Source organism: Schistocerca americana, chromosome 1, assembly GCF_021461395.2.
Source record: "Schistocerca americana isolate TAMUIC-IGC-003095 chromosome 1, iqSchAmer2.1, whole genome shotgun sequence".
Taxonomy (NCBI): domain Eukaryota; kingdom Metazoa; phylum Arthropoda; class Insecta; order Orthoptera; family Acrididae; genus Schistocerca; species Schistocerca americana.
In genome coordinates this window covers 1216611585-1216631144 of record NC_060119.1, presented here as the reverse complement: position 1 = coordinate 1216631144, position 19560 = coordinate 1216611585, and the positions used below count along the sequence as shown (strand labels likewise).

The 19560-nt window shown below is 46.2% G+C and overlaps 1 protein-coding gene across 1 annotated transcript in view; it reads right to left on the bottom strand.

Moving 5' to 3' along the window:
* The window catches only part of LOC124598129 (lachesin-like), a 702598-nt gene that overhangs the window by 170867 nt on the left and 512171 nt on the right, over positions 1–19560 (bottom strand). The gene's annotated exons all lie outside the window — the stretch shown is intronic.

The following is a 19560-nucleotide window of genomic DNA, read 5'->3' as shown; positions in this document are numbered from 1 at the left end:
CCACATCTAGGATGTGCATCTGCATTTCCTTTTTCAGATTTTCTAGCTTTCCTACCACGTTTTGGCAGTGAAGATATCATCGTGACACTTTCTAATTACAGCGTTCATGTCCTGTGGATACACGTTATGTGTCTGTAATGCAGTGGTTTCCATCTACTTCTGTATCCTCATTTCTGATTCTTGCTCCTTTTAGGGACAGTTTCCTATCCAAAGTGTCCTGAATTTCTGTCCGCTCCTCCACAGTCTTTGACAAGACGACTGGCGTAACAAGTGTGACTGCTCAGGCAGAAGGCATTGCTGATGAGTTTTTACTCCAAATTTCAGCAGTGGCGAGGTTCGAGCACGAAACCGAGGACGTTTTGATTACTATTCGAAGATCCTACCCTTAGACCACAGGTGCAAGGCTACTATTAGATGGTGCTGGTTACATACCTATCGTAATGTGTTTAAGTGGTACAAAAAATTTGAGACGACGATGTTATTTTGGAACTGCACAATTTCAAGATATTTGCAAAACGGAATTCAACTGCGAGAATCCGGTTGGGGAATCCGAACATTAAAGTGGCTGCGCGCTGTATAATTTCCTGCAGACAGTACTCACTTCCCACGACGTAAAGTGACTTCGCCGCCAGCAGCAACAAACCTAGCAAGATGAGCCCAGGTACTTTGTCTCCCTTGCTCTAACTGGACTTGAGGAGACAAATACTACAAAAGCCCCTGTAATTTCGCTTATCGTACTGAATTATTACTCGAGGGTTTCCTAAGCAAACCTGTTGCTCTCCATACATCATCGGTAGTGGGATAGTTAGGTATGTAACCAGATCTTCCTACACCCGTCATAACACGGGACGATTAGTCATCTTTGATGTGGAACTCTAGAAGGTTTTTGACGTCATTTCCTGCTACTGTTGGTTGAGAAACCATTTCATCATATGAAACACAAAAGTTCTGTGATATTCTGCAAAGTGCCACGTAAAGTAGAACCAGTAGGAAGCTGGAATGCTCCCTACGCCTCAGGCAGAAAGCAAGACATCATACTGTGTATGCCGTGTACAGTAGCATATTCGATGGATGGTGTGTTATACACTACACCCTATAAATACATGTTCTTTCTAAGCACCAGCACATTGGATATCTTGAGAACGAATTTTTGCAGCTACGATTTATTGCAATAAAAAGCCAGGAAACGCCACATTGGTGACTAAAGAATTTTCGCATTTAGCTGTTTCTCCATTACAACTCGCGTGTCACGAGAGCCGTTTTAAGATAAGGACCGATTTGAAGTTTCACGATAACGTGCCTCTCTCGTTAGGATTTGTTTTGATTAAATGTCAATAACAATTTGACCATTAAAGATTTAGAAGATTGTAACCGGTAGATAATTCGCACCCTGTTTTAAGACCTGTTTTTTTTCGATTTCACGCTTTTCAAAAGGTTTTGAGAGTTTCGTATGAAAGAGGCAGAAATAATGTCTGTAATCCAGAATGAGATTTACACGTTGCAGCGGAGTGTGCGCTGATATGAAGGAGAGCTTCTGTAAAGTTTGGAAGGTGAGAGATGAGATACTGGCAGAAGTATAGCTGTGAGGACCGGGCGTGAGTCGTGTTTCGGTAGCTCAGATGGTAAGGCACTTGCCCGCGAAAGGCAAAGGTCCCGAGTTCGAGTCTCGGTCGGGCACACAGTTTTAATCTGCCAGGAAGTTTCAATGTCTGTAATATTTATATCTGATGTTATGTAATTATAAGTTTGCTTCTGTCAGGACTGTGTTGGTTCGATATGGTGAACTGTTATAAGCTAATCTTCTTAATGACTGGATATGTATCTTCCATTTTTGTCTTAGTATATGCTCATGGATATTGAAGCTTTTATTTATGTATACTACAGGTTGAACAACGTAACGAGCATATAGTTAAGAAAGGAAATGTGCATTTTAATAGAGCTGACATAGGTAATCTGTGGGCGTCCTTTTTTGTGAACAAACTGTATGGTTTTCGAGCCAAATAAAGCGGACAACTGCCCCCGAAGAGTGCTGGGGGTGCAAAATCATGTTAACCAGCTAGTGCCTTGTGACGATGGCGCTGTGGTTCAAATGGTTCAAATGGCTCTGAGAACTATGGGACTTAACAGCTGTGGTCATCAGTCTCCTAGAACTTAGAACTACTTAAACCTAACTAACCTAAGGACATCACACACATCCATGCCCGAGGCAGGATTCGAACCTGCGACCGTAGCAGTCGCGCGGTTCCGGACTGCGCGCCTAGAACCGCGAGAGATGGCGCTGTGTCTAGAGACGTTGGATACCCCATCTGCGTGCAGACAAACATTAGCTGCCTCATACCGTGTGCTGATTGCATTGCAGGAGAGCCTATGCGGTGATCTGTAGGGGACGGGGGTCTGGGCCTGTGGTATGGAAGACTTTAAACGTTTTGGAAGACGAAGAGCAACTAGTAATTAGGCACAAAAAACGTTCCACTTACGACCCTTTCAAGAACCTGCATAATACCGACTTTCAAAACACTTCGCTTAAAGAAAAACATTTTACTACACTATTTTTCCCCTATATGAAGCCCTGAGGGGGGGGGGGGGGCAGAGGCCTCCCCTTGCCCCGGTTATGTGTGCCCTTTCTACATAAGACTATACATTCTACCAGGTTGTAGCCATGTTATGTTCCATATCGCTCAAGACTGTCGTGAAAGAAAAGTTGCAACTATGTTTTGATGTTGTTTTCTCTTTTCCTACATTCACTACCTGTTTTTCGTCTCATTAGCAATTTTGTCCGTAGTGTTGAAAGTCCAAAAAGAATACACAAACAGCCCCACGATGAGCACCAAAATATAATGAATTTAAATTAATTGAGAAGTCACAAACAAGGTTGCCCCAATTGAACGCCAATTCTAACTAATTGCAAATCAGTGAAAAGTAACTGATTACTGGACCAACAAAACAAATGTATTCTCAGGACATATTTTCCTGGATGTGGACATTACTCTGTAATAGGGCATTTGGGAGCAGCAGGGGTGTACCTACAGATTCAGTTTTACATGAAGGCATTTGCAGCAGATGTAAAATTGGTGCCATATGTGAATCATCCCTCGTCACCTTGGGCTGCTTTATTCGTTCCTTCTTCTGTGCTTGCTGGCTCCCTCAGATATAGCAGGGTCCCGGCAGCTGATGTGGTATTACTGTACTTGCGCTAACCGTCTCTCTTCTGCGGTGGTTACCTCGTTGAAGCAGTATTAGCGTAGTATTTGGAGGCTGAGGTCAGACGAGGAAGAGCAGTCGAATGCTTAAAGATTCGAGCATCGGAATGTCCATCCGACATGCAACGGTAATAATTATGTCACAAAATAACCCATTTTCTAAAGACTGAGTAGACAATAGGTTGGCATGTGTGTCCCTCTCTCTCCTCCAATCATTATCTGCCTGCATTGCTGACTTCTCACTAACTGAGTGATCTATGTGATTGTTCTCGCTGACTGGATGGCTGCGGCTCCTGATTGGCAGTATTTGTAAATCGTCCTGCAGTATGTCCTTTAGGACACTAAATTTCCCGACGTACCGTCTATGCCAGTGATGGGCCCAGTTTTTAATAGCACCCAATGAACGATCGCCACTGCCCATCCACGCAACGCGGTCATTGTACATTTCCAGTCTCGTGGCAGCTGGTGTGTAGCATACGAACTCCTGCGGCACTCTCAGGTGTTCCGTGTTGCAGCACTTCACACCGCGAGCTGCTGCTCCGTAGCGTATTTTACACCGACTTCAAGTGTACCACACAGTCTGCAGCAGAGAAAAGAAGGGAATCAGCTGAAAATTCTTCTGTAGGATAACTAAGAGGCAAATATGCTCCTCTTTATAAGACTCTGACGGAAAATTGGGGAACCAGCTGCCTCAGTCCTCATGACGCCTTCTTGAAATTTAGGATGCGAAAATATTCTGCTTTTTTGTACTGAAAGACAGTAGCAGTGAGACAGTGACGATAGAACAGAGATGAAACAGTACCAGTGCGAGAGAAGGAGAAAAGTAGACACTGATGGTGGGAGGGTGAAAATGGCAGTGAAAGGGAAAGAGAGATGGATGAAGACAATAGCAGTGGGAATGAAAGGGAGGAGATAGTGAAGCTCAGTGAGAGACAGTAGCAGTAAAGAGAAACAGAGATAGGTGTAGATGAGAGTCTATACCGTCCTCTTCTACATCTACATCTACATACATACTCAGCAATCCACCATATGGTGCGTGGCGGAGGGTACCTCGTACCACAACTAGCATCTTCTCTCCCTGTTCCACTCCCAGACAAAACGAGGGAAAATTGACTGCCTGTATGCCTCTGTACGAGCCCTAATCTCTCTTATCTTATCTTTGTGGTCTTTCCGCGAAATGTAAGTTGGCGGCAGTGAAATTGTACTGTAGTCAACCTCAAATGCTGGTTCTCTAAGTTTCCTCAGTAGCGATTCACGAAAAGAACGCCTCATTTCCTCTAGTGACTCCCAACCGAGTTCCTGAAGCATTTCCGTAACACTCGCGTGATGATCAAACCTATCAGTAACAAATCTAGCAGCCCGCCTCTGAATTGCTTCTATGTCCTCCCTCAATCCGACGTGATACGGATCCCAAACGCTCGAGCAGTACTCAAGAATAGGTCGCATTAGTGTTTTATAAGCGGTCTCCTTTACAGATGAACCACATCTTCCCAAAATTCTACCAATGAACCGAAGACGACTATCCGCCTTCCCCACAACTGCCATTACATGCTTCCTCCCACTCCCCTCCAGATCGGCGAACTTTAACGTGAAAAAATTTCCTCACTTCCCCCCAACCCTATACCCTCATTTTATAGTTTCTCGGTCTGAGGGTCACATCTCCAGCAAACCATCCACAAGGACAAATGTGGAGAGGAGACAATGGTGACTGAATAGAAAGACAGCAGACTTTATGTGAGAAAGAAAGAGGCAGTGGCGATGGGAGAGAAAACGAATGGTACAAAGGCAATGAAAATATTGTGGTCACGAAGAGCGAGAGAAAGGGATGAAGTCACTTTATTTGTTTAATCGTATGGCTAGGAATCGCACGAGGATAGTCTTGTTCTAGAGCTCAGTACTATATCGATGAGAGGTGGCGCAGTGGTTAGGACACTGGACTCGCATTCGGGAGGACGACGGTTCAATCCCGGGTCCGGCCATCCTGATTTAGGTTTTTCGTGATTTCCCCCCCACTGTCGGGCAGACCGTTCTCCGGGTGCCAGTCTTTCAACTTGACGCCACTTCGGCGACCTGCAGGACAACACAACACCCAGTCCCTGGGCGGAGAAAATTTCCCGACCCAGCCGGGAATCGAACCCGGGCCCAGAGGATTGACAATCTGTCACGGTGACCACTCAACTACCGAGGGCTGACGTGAAGACAGTCATAGGGAGGGAGACAGGAGATAGGTAAATGTGTCACTGAAAGAAAAAGGAGGATACTTGCAGGGTGAACATTAATAAAACCGAAAAACGGCAGGTTCGGATTCCTACCGGAAATGGGGGAAAAAGTTCCTATGAACATATATCCAAAAATGCATCGTGGCCAAGGTAGACGACGGTGACGAATGACAGTTCCCCTGACAACGTGTCGCGTGCTCCTTGTGTGTTGCAGGCTGCGTGATTGACACAGCTTACTGCAAGCAGCAGAATGATCCGGTATTCATGTCGAGAAAAAGCTGAAATGGTTTTTGTGTACAACCAAGCAGATGGAAGTGGTCGAGAGGAATCACGGCTATCCCAAAACAAGCACCCTCACACACACAAGCCGCATCACACTACATTCAAAGCCCTTTTGGGCGTTTGTGTGATCATGATTCCTTTCAGACCGGCGAACTTGCAACGTGGCGGCGGATCCCCAGCTCGTTCGTCTGTCTGAAAGGAGTGTGAGTACACTAGATCCGGAGTGCAGGATTCTATGGGCTATTGAGTCGAACCCTAGTACAAGCTCCAGGCAAGTGGCCCGCCAACATGGTGTAAGCCAAAGTACGACTTTGTGTATCCAGCAAAGAGTGCAAGGATTATCATCTGCAGATTTTCCGCTATGGGAAGGATTTTGTCAGTTTTGCACCAGACGACCGGAATTATGGGACTTCTGTCACTAATTCTCTTTACTGACGAATCAACCTTTATCATCACTGACATCATCAGTGTGCACAGCCCTCATTTGTGGCCTACAGACAATCCTCGGGAAACAGTTGAGTCGTCTCATCAGCATCGGTTCCGCATCGTTGTATGGGCAGGGATTTTGGCGACTACATACTTGGTCCAATCATTACTCCACGACGCCTCAACGGAAGCACGTACCTGACTTCCTGCAGAATACTCTGCCTAAGCTGCTTGAGGATGAGACATCGGTAATACGGCATGTTATGTGGTGTCTGAATCACGGAGCACAACCCACTTCCGCATTACAGTTCGCCGACGCCTCAACAATATCTTCCCCAGACGTTGGATGGGAGGCGGAGAAATGTTCAAATGTGTGTGAAATCTTACGGGACTTAACTGATAAGGTCATCAGTCCCTAAGCTTACACCCTACTTAACCTAAATTATCCTAAGGACAAACACACACACCCATGCCGATAGAGGGCTCGAACCTCCGCCGGGACCAGCCGCACAGTCCATGACTGCAGCGCCATAGACCGCTCGGCTAATCCCGCGCGGCTAGGAGGCGGAGACCCTGTAACATGGCCTACTAGATCATCAGACTTCAACCCCCTGGATTTTTACCTCTGGGGCATCTGAAAAGTGTTTGTGTGCTGAACCAGTTCCTGATGTGCAGATCCTTCATCAACGTACTCACGACATTTTTCACGCTAATTCGGAGGGAGGACGGAAAGTGCGAAAGAGTGCAGCAATCCACCATGCGACATGTGAACGCGTCCTGTGTTAAAAGAGGGCGAATGTGATCGCACGCCGAAACGTGAGCCACGGAGAATGAAGATGAGGCAACTGATACCCCACTTTTCAGTCATATTCAATTAAAGAGCAACATACACTCCTGGAAATTGAAATAAGAACACCGTGAATTCATTGTCCCAGGAAGGGGAAACTTTTGACACATTCCTGGGGTCAGATACATCACATGATCACACTGACAGAACCACAGGCACATAGACACAGGCAACAGAGCATGCACAATGTCGGCACTAGTACAGTGTATATCCACCTTTGGCAGCAATGCAGGCTGCTATTCTCCCATGCAGACGATCGTAGAGATGCTGGATGTAGTCCTGTGGAACGGCTTGCCATGCCATTTCCACCTGGCGCCTCAGTTGGACCAGCGTTCGTGCTGGACGTGCAGACCGCGTGAGACGACGCTTCATCCAGTCCCAAACATGCTCAATGGGGGACAGATCCGGAGATCTTGCTGGCCAGGGTAGTTGACTTACACCTTCTAGAGCACGTTGGGTGGCGCGGGATACATGCGGACGTGCATTGTCCTGTTGGAACAGCAAGTTCCCTTGCCGGTCTAGGAATGGTAGATGACGGTTTGGATGTACCGTGCACTATTCAGTGTCCCCTCGACGATCACCAGTGGTGTACGGCCAGTGTAGGAGATCGCTCCCCACACCATGATGCCGGGTGTTGGCCCTGTGTGCCTCGGTCGTATGCAGTCCTGATTGTGGCGCTCACCTGCACGGCGCCAAACACGCATACGACCATCATTGGCACCAAGGCAGAAGCGACTCTCATCGCTGAAGACGACACGTCTCCATTCGTCCCTCCATTCACGCCTGTCGCGACACCACTGGAGGCGGGCTGCACGATGTTGGGGCGTGAGCGGAAGACGGCCTAACGGTGTGCGGGACCGTAGCCCAGCTTCATGGAGACGGTTGCGAATGGTCCTCGCCGATACCCCAGGAGCAACAGTGTCCCTAATTTGCTGGGAAGTGGCGGTGCGGTCCCCTACGGCACTGCGTAGGATCCTACGGTCTTGGCGTGCATCCGTGCGTCGCTGCGGTCCGGTCCCTGGTCGACGGGCACGTGCACCTTCCGCCGACCACTGGCGACAACATCGATGTACTGTGGAGACCTCACGCCCCACGTGTTGAGCAATTCGGCGGTACATCCACCCGGCCTCCCGCATGCCCACTATACGCCCTCGCTCAAAGTCCGTCAACTGCACATACGGTTCACGTCCACGCTGTCGCGGCATGCTACCAGTGTTAAAGACTGCGATGGAGCTCCGTATGCCACGGCAAACTGGCTGACACTGACGGCGGCGGTGCACAAATGCTGCGCAGCTAGCGCCATTCGACGGCCAACACCGCGGTTCCTGGTGTGTCCGCTGTGCCATGCGTGTGATCATTGCTTGTACAGCCCTCTCGCAGTGTCCGGAGCAAGTATGGTGGGTCTGACACACCGGTGTCAATGTGTTCTTTTTTCCATTTCCAGGAGTGTATTCTCCTTTTTTGTGCTCCGGCAGGAGCATTTTTCAGCTGGTACAGAAAATACCTACAACAGCAGTACCGTGTGTCTGTATTGACACTATAGACTACAGTCATCAGATTATTTTGCCTTTCAGACACTGAAATACTACTTTGAAACAGAAAGCTGCTGAAGAGGCCGAACTACTCACTGTAAACAGAATGATATTGAAGAAATCTAAGAGACAACCGAAAAGAAATTTTAAAATATGTCTCTCCAAATTACCTTGAAGAAGTGACATACATGGTAAGAGGAAACAAGAAAATCGAAAAGAGCATCAACATTCATTCGAATACGAAGGACACGTAGGCCAAATATAAATGGAGGTATTAAAAAAGACAGGTTGTGGAATTCTACAAAACTTGCAGTAGGATCAAAGTGAGAGAATGAAATGACGTCCTGAAGGAGGCAGAAAATTCGTTACTGATCAACTGGAAAAACCCAGGAAGACGGGAATAATTTGGTATGAGAATACGAAAAGAGCCCATTCTGACAGAATGAAAGTAATATGGACAAAGAAATTCTAAGCAAAAACTCTGAAATCCCCTTGTTTGTGCACTGAGTTGTCCTATAAAATATTAATAAAAAGCTTGAATATGCCTTTTTAAGGGTTGTCGTTTGCTGTAAGACGCGATGTTATTTCGTCTCTCCGTAACAGGAAGTGAGCTTAATTGGCACTCTAACCAGCCCGCTTGAATCTTCAAAGGCAGGTGCACGGAAAGAACAGCTGGAAGGTCCACCTTCATTACTTCCCTCGTGAAAATTTTCTGACTGCAAATTAATAGTCCACAGAGTATCGGATGAGGTGTATTGCGGCAGCAACCATCACAAATCACAGGTGGCACAAACATCCGAAACACTGTATAACGTTTAATATCAAACGCCACAGTCACTGCCGGAAATATTTTTCTACGCTCCCCACCGACTGGAATGGTTTTCGAAGCAGATTACAAAATTTAATATTTGCGCTCACATTAACAACGTTCACAAAGGGATATTACATATTACCTGTCGCTTTAGCGCGCTGTTTTGTGTGTGTTCGTGTGTGTGTGCGCGTGAGTGTGTGTGTTTTATTACAACAGGACGCGCCGTAAAAATATTTGCGAACGACGTGAGATATACAGCAAAGCCAATCCTGCAAAAGCGTGCCGCGGTCTCCAAACTATTTACTAAATATACGGACAAGTGCTGCAAAACCGACAGCTAAATCATTCGTGGCACGCCCGCTAAAAAAGCACAGCGGACAGCCGGGTGCGGCAAAACCATTGATTTGTGTTCGGCGTTAACCGCAGCAGCCCGTGCCTGTTTATCTTAGGGATTTTCCGGCGCATTATCGCTTCGAACGCAGGGGGAGCAAAAAGACGCCAAGCGTCCGACATTCCCGTGTTGTCGCCGTTCACCGCAGTTTCATCTTATCTTTCGAACCGTAGCCATATCGATGTTTCGCAACGTTAATTTACGTTCCTCTTGCAGTTTTCCGTGTTCGCGCATTAATTTTTCGTACGTCTCGCTACGATCGTGTTGTGTCTTCCTGTGAAATACTAATATTCAAATAATTTGAATAGTTATTGGGATATTTTTATTATAAACGAGCAGAGCACACAGTGTTGCTCCATTTATTCCATTTCTGTTGTCCCGTCTCCTCTTTTCCCCTCTCCTACACCCTCCTCTCCGTCCCTCTCTCTCCCCCACTCTCTCTGTCCACAACCTCCTGCTCCCTCTCTCTGTGCCTCTGCTACTTCCCACTCTCTCTCTCTATATGCTCCTCCCCACTTTCTCTGTCCCTCTGCCCCACCCGATCCGTCGATCTGCTCCTTAACCATCTGTCCATCTCCTACTTCTGCATCTTTCTCCCCTCTGTCCTCCTTCATCCTCCCTACTCCCTTTACTTTTTTCTCTCCCCCCCCTCTCTCTGTCCATCCCCTCCTCTTCCTGTCTCTGTCCAGCTTGCCCCACTCCCCCATCTCTCTCTCTCTCTCTCTCTCTCTCTCTCTCTCTCTCTTCCTGTATCTCCCCTTTCTATTCCCTACTCCACCTCTCTCTGTTCGTATCCTCCTCTTCCCTTTCTCTGTCCATTTCCCCGTCTTCCTTCCCCCTCCCTGTCACCCTTTATCTACTCACGTCGTCACCACTACCTCAACAGGAGTCTGCTGCTTTTTACCTCTACAGTATTTCTTTCCAGGTAGTCAGTAATATGTGTACCAAGTTGGGTTGAAATCGATCCAGGGGCTTAGGGTGAGCTTTCAACCCACGACTTTATCAGGGTACGCACATCTCACATATATTTCACAAATATTTAACGTATTTCGTACATATTTGTATACATATTTCACCGAGCTACGCGCAGCACTTACGTTTTCTCGCAGCTCAGTCTCTGTAACATAATATCTCCTGAACAATTTGTGTTACAATGATATAATTTTGCAGGTGGGATATTCGGGTATTGTCGGTGAAAAGTGTTGGGAATAGATTTAGTATAAAGACGTAATAAATTAAAACGTTATGCGTGATGTGACCGTTTTTCGCGATTCCAGTGGTTATGTCATCTTATCTCCTGATCTATACGTCGTTAGCTAGTATAATTTTGTTGGTACATTGAGCCGTAGTTTTTCAAGCGTCTCAGTGTTCATCAGTCACATCCCCTGAACTAGTGTCAGACAATGATATAATATTGCAGCTACATTCAGCGGTGTACATGATTACTGTCTGTTGACCACAATTGGTACTAAAGAAGTATCGCCTGATGTGCCAGTTTTACTGCATGAACAGCGAAAATATGGCAAGCGTTGTCATGTATAAAGGGCCTTCACAAAGAAACGAGCCGGAGGCATAATTACAGAAACCAGTACCTGTATGATAAAAGCATTGATCCTGGCTGTTAAGACACTTGTCCCACTGTGACACAAGGCGGTGAATGGCTGTCTCATAAAATTCCTGGGGCTGTTATGTCAACCAGTTCCGCACGTACAACTGAACGTCGTTGTCTGAGGTGAATCGTTTGCACCTCAGAGCCTTTCTAAGGGGACCAAAAATGGCGTAATGACAGGGAGAGAGGTCCGTACTGTATGGAGGGTGGCTGAGAACCTTCTATTTGAATTTCTGCAGAAATGCCATGACTGTGTTAGCCGTATGAGGCTTTGCATTGTCGTGGAGCAGAATGACCCCACAGGTGAGATTGCCCGGTCGCTTTGATTTGATCGCTTGGTGAAAGGTGGTCAAGTTTTGCCAGTAACTATGGGCATTCACTGTTGTCCTGTGCTGCAGGAAGTGAATCAGAAGTGGGCCATCTTGGTCAAAGGAGAACGTCGGCATAACCTTTCCTGCACTCGTGTTGACGGCCTTGGCTTTTTGTGGTGGTGGTGACCCTGGATTCATCCACTGGAGACTTTGTCGTTTTCATTCTCGTTCGAAGTGATGACACCATGACTCATCTTCAGCCACCACTCGTGCCAGGAACGCATTCCCTTCCAGAGCATAGCGCTGCAGATGAGCAAGACAGTGGGCCATTCGACATGATTCCTGGTGTGGTTGAAGACTGTGGGGCACCCATTGGGCATACACTTTGCACATGTGCAGTCATTCCTTCATGACGGTGTGAACACTTCCGACGCTCAATCGGACCACAGCGGCTGTGGTTTTCACTGTCATTCGGCGGTCCTGGGTAATGAGTGCATCGACCAGCTGGACGATGTCATCGGTGCTCCAGATCGTGCATCATCGGCTAACGACGCCCGTTCTTCCCTGAAGCGCTTGTGCCACATCTTGACCCTTGCAAGGGACATGCAGTGTTCGCCGTACACTTGTGACATTCGTCGTTGAATGTCCGTTCATCCTACTCCTTCCGCTGTCAGAAAACCTCTTTGTTCTTCTTTTGACGGCTCCACGTCATTGTTTGCAAGGCGACTGGCAGCGTTGGACAGTTGATACATACGTGATGCTGCTAGCTCTGTATAGTCACGTGACGTGCACGCGTGCGCTCTAGCGACGTGCTGTGAACTTCCACGCTCTGGTCTGAACCACACCTCGTTACATACGCCACGATATTACCCTCCTGTCACCGGTTTGCGCATTCCAGACTCCGGGTCGTTTCTTTTTGAACGCTCCTTACACACTACCTTTTCACCCCTACCCCCACAGCTGTTCTAACCAGACAACAAATTATATGTGTACCAAGTTTGGTTGAAATCAGTCCGATGGCTTAGGAGATGTTGGACATAGATACATGCAAACACACATACATACATTTTTGTAATATGTGTCGATTACAGCCTCGAGTCACATAAATGGTATTAAAGATGTACATATAGATGTTTTACTTTCGAAGAAGTCTTCATCATTTGCCGTCGCGGTTTTCAGTCAGAAGTCGACTCTATGATTTCATGTTGCGAAACCATCTTCGTCTCGTCGTATATACCACAACTTACATTGATCTGAGCTTAGTTACTGCATTCAAGCGTTGGAAGCCCTCCACTGCTTTTATACCCCTGCACTTCCCTCCATTACTATATTATCGATTCCTTGACGCCTCAGGGTGTGTCATGTCAACCGATCCCTTCTTTTAGCAGGGCAGTACCAGAAATTTCCTTTTCCCCCAATTCGATTCATTGACTCCTCGTTAGTTACTCGACCTACCCACATCATCTTCAGCATTCTTTTGTAGCACCACATTTCAAAAGCTTCTCTTAATACTCAGACTGTCTGATGATAACTTGCAGCAGTGCGACCTGAACCTGAACTGCGTTCTCCTAAAACAGTATGCTAGTCTATGTAAGTAGTTTTTGTTCCTGTACGCTAAGTGACAGTTTGTTTTTCAGTTGCCGGCCGGAGTGGCCGAGCGGTTCTGGGCACTACAGTCGGGAACCGCGCGACCGCTACGGTCGCAGGTTAGAATCCTGCCTCGGGCATGGATGTGTGTGATGTCCTTAGGTTAGTTAGGTTTAAGTAGTTCTAAGTTCTAGGGGACTGATGACCTCAGAAGTTAAGTCCCATGGTGCTCAGTACCATTTGAACCATTTTTTTGTTTTTCAGTTATCTAGCATGAACATAATCTGAGCTTTCTTTATATTTAATGCCGCGTTCGTATTGTCCTGCGTAATTTCCGTAACCAATATACTTTTTTTGTGTGTGCTTATCCGGTCTTACGGTGTCCGCAGCTTCTCATGGTTCGACAAACGTATTTAATTTTAATTTTGCCCTTCCCGTCGCCACAGGCTTCATTTGGCCCGAAAAAAGCGTGGTCTTTGAGAATTTTTTTCTCTGGATGTGTTATAGATATCAATGTTAAATATGGTCAAAATTTTTATTGATATGTCCTCTACAAACTGGAATTTTTTCGACCGTAAATGTCGAAGAGCAAAGGCGGAAGTGCTGTCGGAACGAAACAAAAGTTTTCGGCTTCGTCGGCCAATTAAACATTGATGTATCGGAATAAAAGTGGTACAACTCCTAGACAATTTAGTTAGCTTCGTCGGGAACACAGAATCATGCCAATCGGTTCAGTGGATTTGAAGTTAGCGTACCGCGCGATAAAAAACGTCATTTCGTGAAAAACGTGTTTGAAGTTTGACTGCATATAAATGCAAAATTATGCAACGTACGTTCAATCTGCTATTCCGAGTCCATAAACTACTCCTTCCTCTTCCTCATAGACGGCGTTCTGCTCGATCTGGGCTACCTTGCGCTGCTCCAGGGCCGCTTGTACGTCCGGTGACAAGCGGTTTTCGGCCGCTTGCATCCGGTGGTCGTCCTAATGCTTGTCGAACTACGTCGAATAGAGTCCCAGGGTGACGTCCATCGTTGTCATGGTCTTCCGAATCGCTGAATACCCGTCGTCGAAGCTCCTCACTGCCAGGAAAGTCGCAATCTCTACAGTATTCACACCAGAATGCAAATGCTTGGGGGCTAACTTCCAAACACACGCGTGCAAACTTTCATTTGAATTTTGTGTGTTTCCTCGTAAGCACAGGTACAATAACTCGTCCTCCGAAAGAAAAAAGCTGGTGCGTGAAAAAGGCCGATTTCAGTCAGGTGCAGTTTTTTCAAACGCGTGCGCCTACAGCTGCGCTGCCGCGTTCCCTACAACTGCCACCGTAGCACGAATGATTACGCCGCTGGCAATGAGATGCAAGCATCCTCTCTGTTCAGATTCAGCAGCGGGTGTATTTAATTTCGAAAATTCATGGACTGACCCTTTTCTATGTATTTTCCAGTTGAGTAACGCTTACAGATTTTCATAGTGGCCAGGGCTCGACAACTTCTGATGAGAAATGTACTGAAGAGTGATAGATTTGTAAATCTTTTCTACCTGTATATGTTTCTACATTCAAATCAACTGTTAGCAACTGACGCTGCCGTCACTGCAACGAAGTTATCTACTATTTTTTACTGCCTTATATTAGATACGAAAGATTACGCCAGCTTTGGCGATTGTAGCAAATAGTAAAGTAGATTGTATTATTGATGACGGAAGTCTCTGTTATGTGTCTGTGGTGTTTATTACTATTATAGGAAAACGCTACAAACTTACGCAAGAACCCAGTACATTACGTTCTGTTACTGTGTGGCATTGCAATTCACGCGAAAGTATTGGAAAGGGAGGACGTAGGTGGAGTCTTTCAAAAATCTCCAGAGAAAAAGATGTGACATAAATTAATATCTGAATTCTCTGTTTATGAACAGCATCTGTTTCTCCTCCTGTATCCACTAAAGGAACACACAGTGTGCACGGAAGATATAACACGAGTAGAAACTTTATCTGAGAAAGGATGGGTCAGAAAATCGGCAGCTTGCCTTAAGTTAATTAGGGAACCCGCGTAAAACCTAGATCTGCATAGCCGGCTGGGGATCTGAAACTCTGTCCTCCCGAATGCAAGTGTCTTAACTACTGCGTCACCTCACTCAGTACGGCAGTATGTTCAGGATGAACGCAAACAGTCTCTGCAAGAAAAGTTTAGAATATTGGAACCAGGAAACCACCACCGAGCTTCAAATGGCTGCTGCAAATGAGGAGTAAACTGAAAGCGAACAATATCGATGGCCATAAGACTCTGTATTCGTAAGAAGGCTTTAGAATCTCATCTTCAGAGGAAATGAAACAGATAAAACTGGAGCATGCTTTTCAAAGGATCGTAAACGACAATACTGACACAGTGAACAACATCAGAAAAACCCAAAGCTAAGGCATTAAAGCATAAGTATAGATGAGAATCTCTTGGGTATTCAGTCGGATGGTTTAATGGGCTCCGTACTAGCTGAAACCTCGACATTTTCATGTTTTGTTTTGTTATGCTCTTATTCTACAGAATTTACTCGTTACATAGAATAAATCTACCCGTACTCGTTACATAGAATAAATTCTGTAGAATAAGAGCGAAACAAAACAAAACATGAAAATGTCGAGGTTTCAGCTAGTACGGAGCACATTAAACCATCCGACTGAATACACAAGAGATTCTCATCTATACTTATGCTTTAATGCCTTATATATATATATATATATATATATATATATATATATATATATATATATATATACTCCTGGAAATGGAAAAAAGAACACATTGACACCGGTGTGTCAGACCCACCATACTTGCTCCGGACACTGCGAGAGGGCTGTACAAGCAATGATCACACGCACGGCACAGCGGACACACCAGGAACCGCGGTGTTGGCCGTCGAATGGCGCTAGCTGCGCAGCATTTGTGCACCGCCGCCGTCAGTGTCAGCCAGTTTGCCGTGGCATACGGAGCTCCATCGCAGTCTTTAACACTGGTAGCATGCCGCGACAGCGTGGACGTGAACCGTATGTGCAGTTGACGGACTTTGAGCGAGGGCGTATAGTGGGCATGCGGGAGGCCGGGTGGACGTACCGCCGAATTGCTCAACACGTGGGGCGTGAGGTCTCCACAGTACATCGATGTTGTCGCCAGTGGTCGGCGGAAGGTGCACGTGCCCGTCGACCTGGGACCGGACCGCAGCGACGCACGGATGTACGCCAAGACCGTAGGATCCTACGCAGTGCCGTAGGGGACCGCATCGCCACTTCCCAGCAAATTAGGGACACTGTTGCTCCTGGGGTATCGGCGAGGACCATTCGCAACCGTCTCCATGAAACTGGGCTACGGTCCCGCACACCGTTAGGCCGTCTTCCGCTCACGCCCCAACATCGTGCAGCCCGCCTCCAGTGGTGTCGCGACAGGCGTGAATGGAGGGACGAATGGAGACGTGTCGTCTTCAGCGATGAGAGTCGCTTCTGCCTTGGTGCCAATGTTGGTCGTATGCGTGTTTGGCGCCGTGCAGGTGAGCGCCACAATCAGGACTGCATACGACCGAGGCACACAGGGCCAACACCCGGCATCATGGTGTGGGGAGCGATCTCCTACACTGGCCGTACACCACTGGTGATCGTCGAGGGGAGACTGAATAGTGCACGGTACATCCAAACCGTCATCGAACCCATCGTTCTACCATTCCTAGACCGGCAAGGGAACTTGCTGTTCCAACAGGACAATGCACGTCCGCATGTATCCCGTGCCACCCAACGTGCTCTAGAAGGTGTAAGTCAACTACCCTGGCCAGCAAGATCTCCGGATCTGTCCCCCATTGAGCATGTTTGGGACTGGATGAAGCGTCGTCTCACGCGGTCTGCACATCCAGCACGAACGCTGGTCCAACTGAGGCGCCAGGTGGAAATGGCATGGCAAGCCGTTCCACAGGACTACATCCAGCACCTCTACGATCGTCTCCATGGGAGAATAGCAGCCTGCATTGCTGCGAAAGGTGGATATGCACTGTACTAGTGCCGACATTGTGCATGCTCTGTTGCCTGTGTCTATGTGCCTGTCGTTCTGTCAGTGTGATCATGTGATGTGTCTGACCCCAGGAATGTGTCAATAAAGTTTCCCCTTCCTGGGACAATGAATTCACGGTGTTCGTATTTCAATTTCCAGGAGTGTATATATATGTATTCTGGTTTATTCATTCAAAATGGTTCAAATGGCTCTGAGCACTGTGGGACTCAACATCTATGGTCATCAGTCCCCTAGAACTTAGAACTACTTAAACCTAACTAACGTAAGGACACCACACAACACCCAGTCATCACGAGGTTATTCATTCATTTAAACAAAATGCTGTGTGAGTGTGACCATAAACGTTTGGTAGTCTACAAACTAAAATTTTATTTTTTTTTAGTCGCCGGCCTCCGAGGGTAATTATTTAGGAGATAGCGATTCAAAGCCATTCAAAGCAGTTGAGTAAGAGTAGTCCCGTGGTGGCAATGTTGCCATCAGTAAACTGAAGCGCAAAGTTCATGTACAAAAGCGAATGGGTACGAGGCTGCGCCGACTGAAAACTGCAACGCACGCCGCTTAAACGAGGGGACCCGCCGAGTGTCATACCCCAATCTTGCAGAAACTTCGCTCAGTGATAGAGGAGACAAAATAAGTGAAAACGTGTATCGGCTTATCTGCATACACTCGACCGCTTCTGAGAAAACGACGGTCAAAGATTTCAATGCGCTCTTGCTGTATTGTAGATACCTTTTAGCGTGTAATTCAATTGAAGCGGTGACTCAGCGGCTACCGTCGCGACTTCAGAACTTTTCTCTGCGAGTTCAAACCCGGTTGTTTCTTTTTCCCCCCCTCACTCTCTGAATTATCTACGAATGTTTATTCCAATTTATGTTGAAACCATGTTGTCGTGATTGGTCAATTAATTTACTGTGTAATGAGAGAAGCTAAAAAAAAAATAAACGAATGAGAAAATGATGTGAAATATTTGTGAATGTCGTTGCAACGTTAGAGGTTGTAAGGAGGTTCAAAAATATTTCAAATTATTTTCTCATTCGTTTATTATCTTTTTAATGCATTAATTACTCATTATAATAATTCATTATTATCTTTAGATTTCATTGACATAGAAGCTCACTTTTTTTACACCACCAAGGGACCGTATACCGCAGAAAGTGCTATACATTTCCGCTTATTATGTCTACCCGTACTCGAGGTAAATGGGCTTTAAGGGTTGGGTAGACGGACGGTCAAGAAAGTGAGACTAGTAGAGTTCCATTTTTACCGATTTAGGTGACGAAATCCTAACAACGAAAATAACTAGGACAGTTGCTGAAGATGAAGGCCGCATAAATAATTTCCCCTAATCTTTATTCGAAATGTTCTATTTGCAGTCGATACATCAGCATATTAATCGTAGCTACGCTTTCGATCCAAATCACGTTTACAGGAATGCAAATAAAATCTATTTGCCAATACACCTGGTAATTCAGATCCCAGTATCAATGCCACCGCGTTTTAGAAGTGCGAGCACTCCCATTGCCAGCTAGCTTAAGAAACACTTCGGCTAATGAACGTTCTCTGGCTGTGGCGAGTCAAATAGAGAATATTCGAAACATTGTAGAATACGTTTGGCAGCTATGTCGCCGTTTAATTTCCTGGGGTGGTGCAGAATTGTCCTACTAAATTTCCTCGCTAATAACAGTATTTTGTTATTTCGATAAACATCCAGAATGATTGTCACGCAAGCGGTGACATAAAGGTAGAAAATTCTTGTTTTTGAGTCCAGAAAGCTCTATGCAACAGAAACTGCAGATCTATTTGCCATTTTCATTGCGAAATTGCCGGCTTAGCCATGTCTGGGGTAATAATAGAGGACTGTTTGCCTGGGTTGTCTGCTAGCGTGGTGAAAGGTGTTTGCTACTGCGAGGGAAGTCTAGTTTGTTTTCGGTTTTAATCTCGATGGTGGCAGATGGACTATCAGTAAAACAATTTTAAGAAATTCTCGCTCCCCCAATACGTTTTATTGCTACCTTTATTCTGTACCGGCGCCCTGTGGATGTCAATATGAAACTCTTGTAGAATTTCATACTTGTTACTGCCTACTTTCTCCGCTTCCGTCAATAATTGAATTGACTTAAGTGTAGCACTGAATGATTTTTAACTGAATTTCGTTATGAATCTTCAAGCATTGCTAAATTTGCACACTTTCATGGTAGGTCAGCAACGGTAATCCAGTATGACTGGTCTGAACCTTGACACAGACCGTTTCGCGGCCGAATGCGTATAATATTTTGCTAATTCGTACTGGGGTACTTTG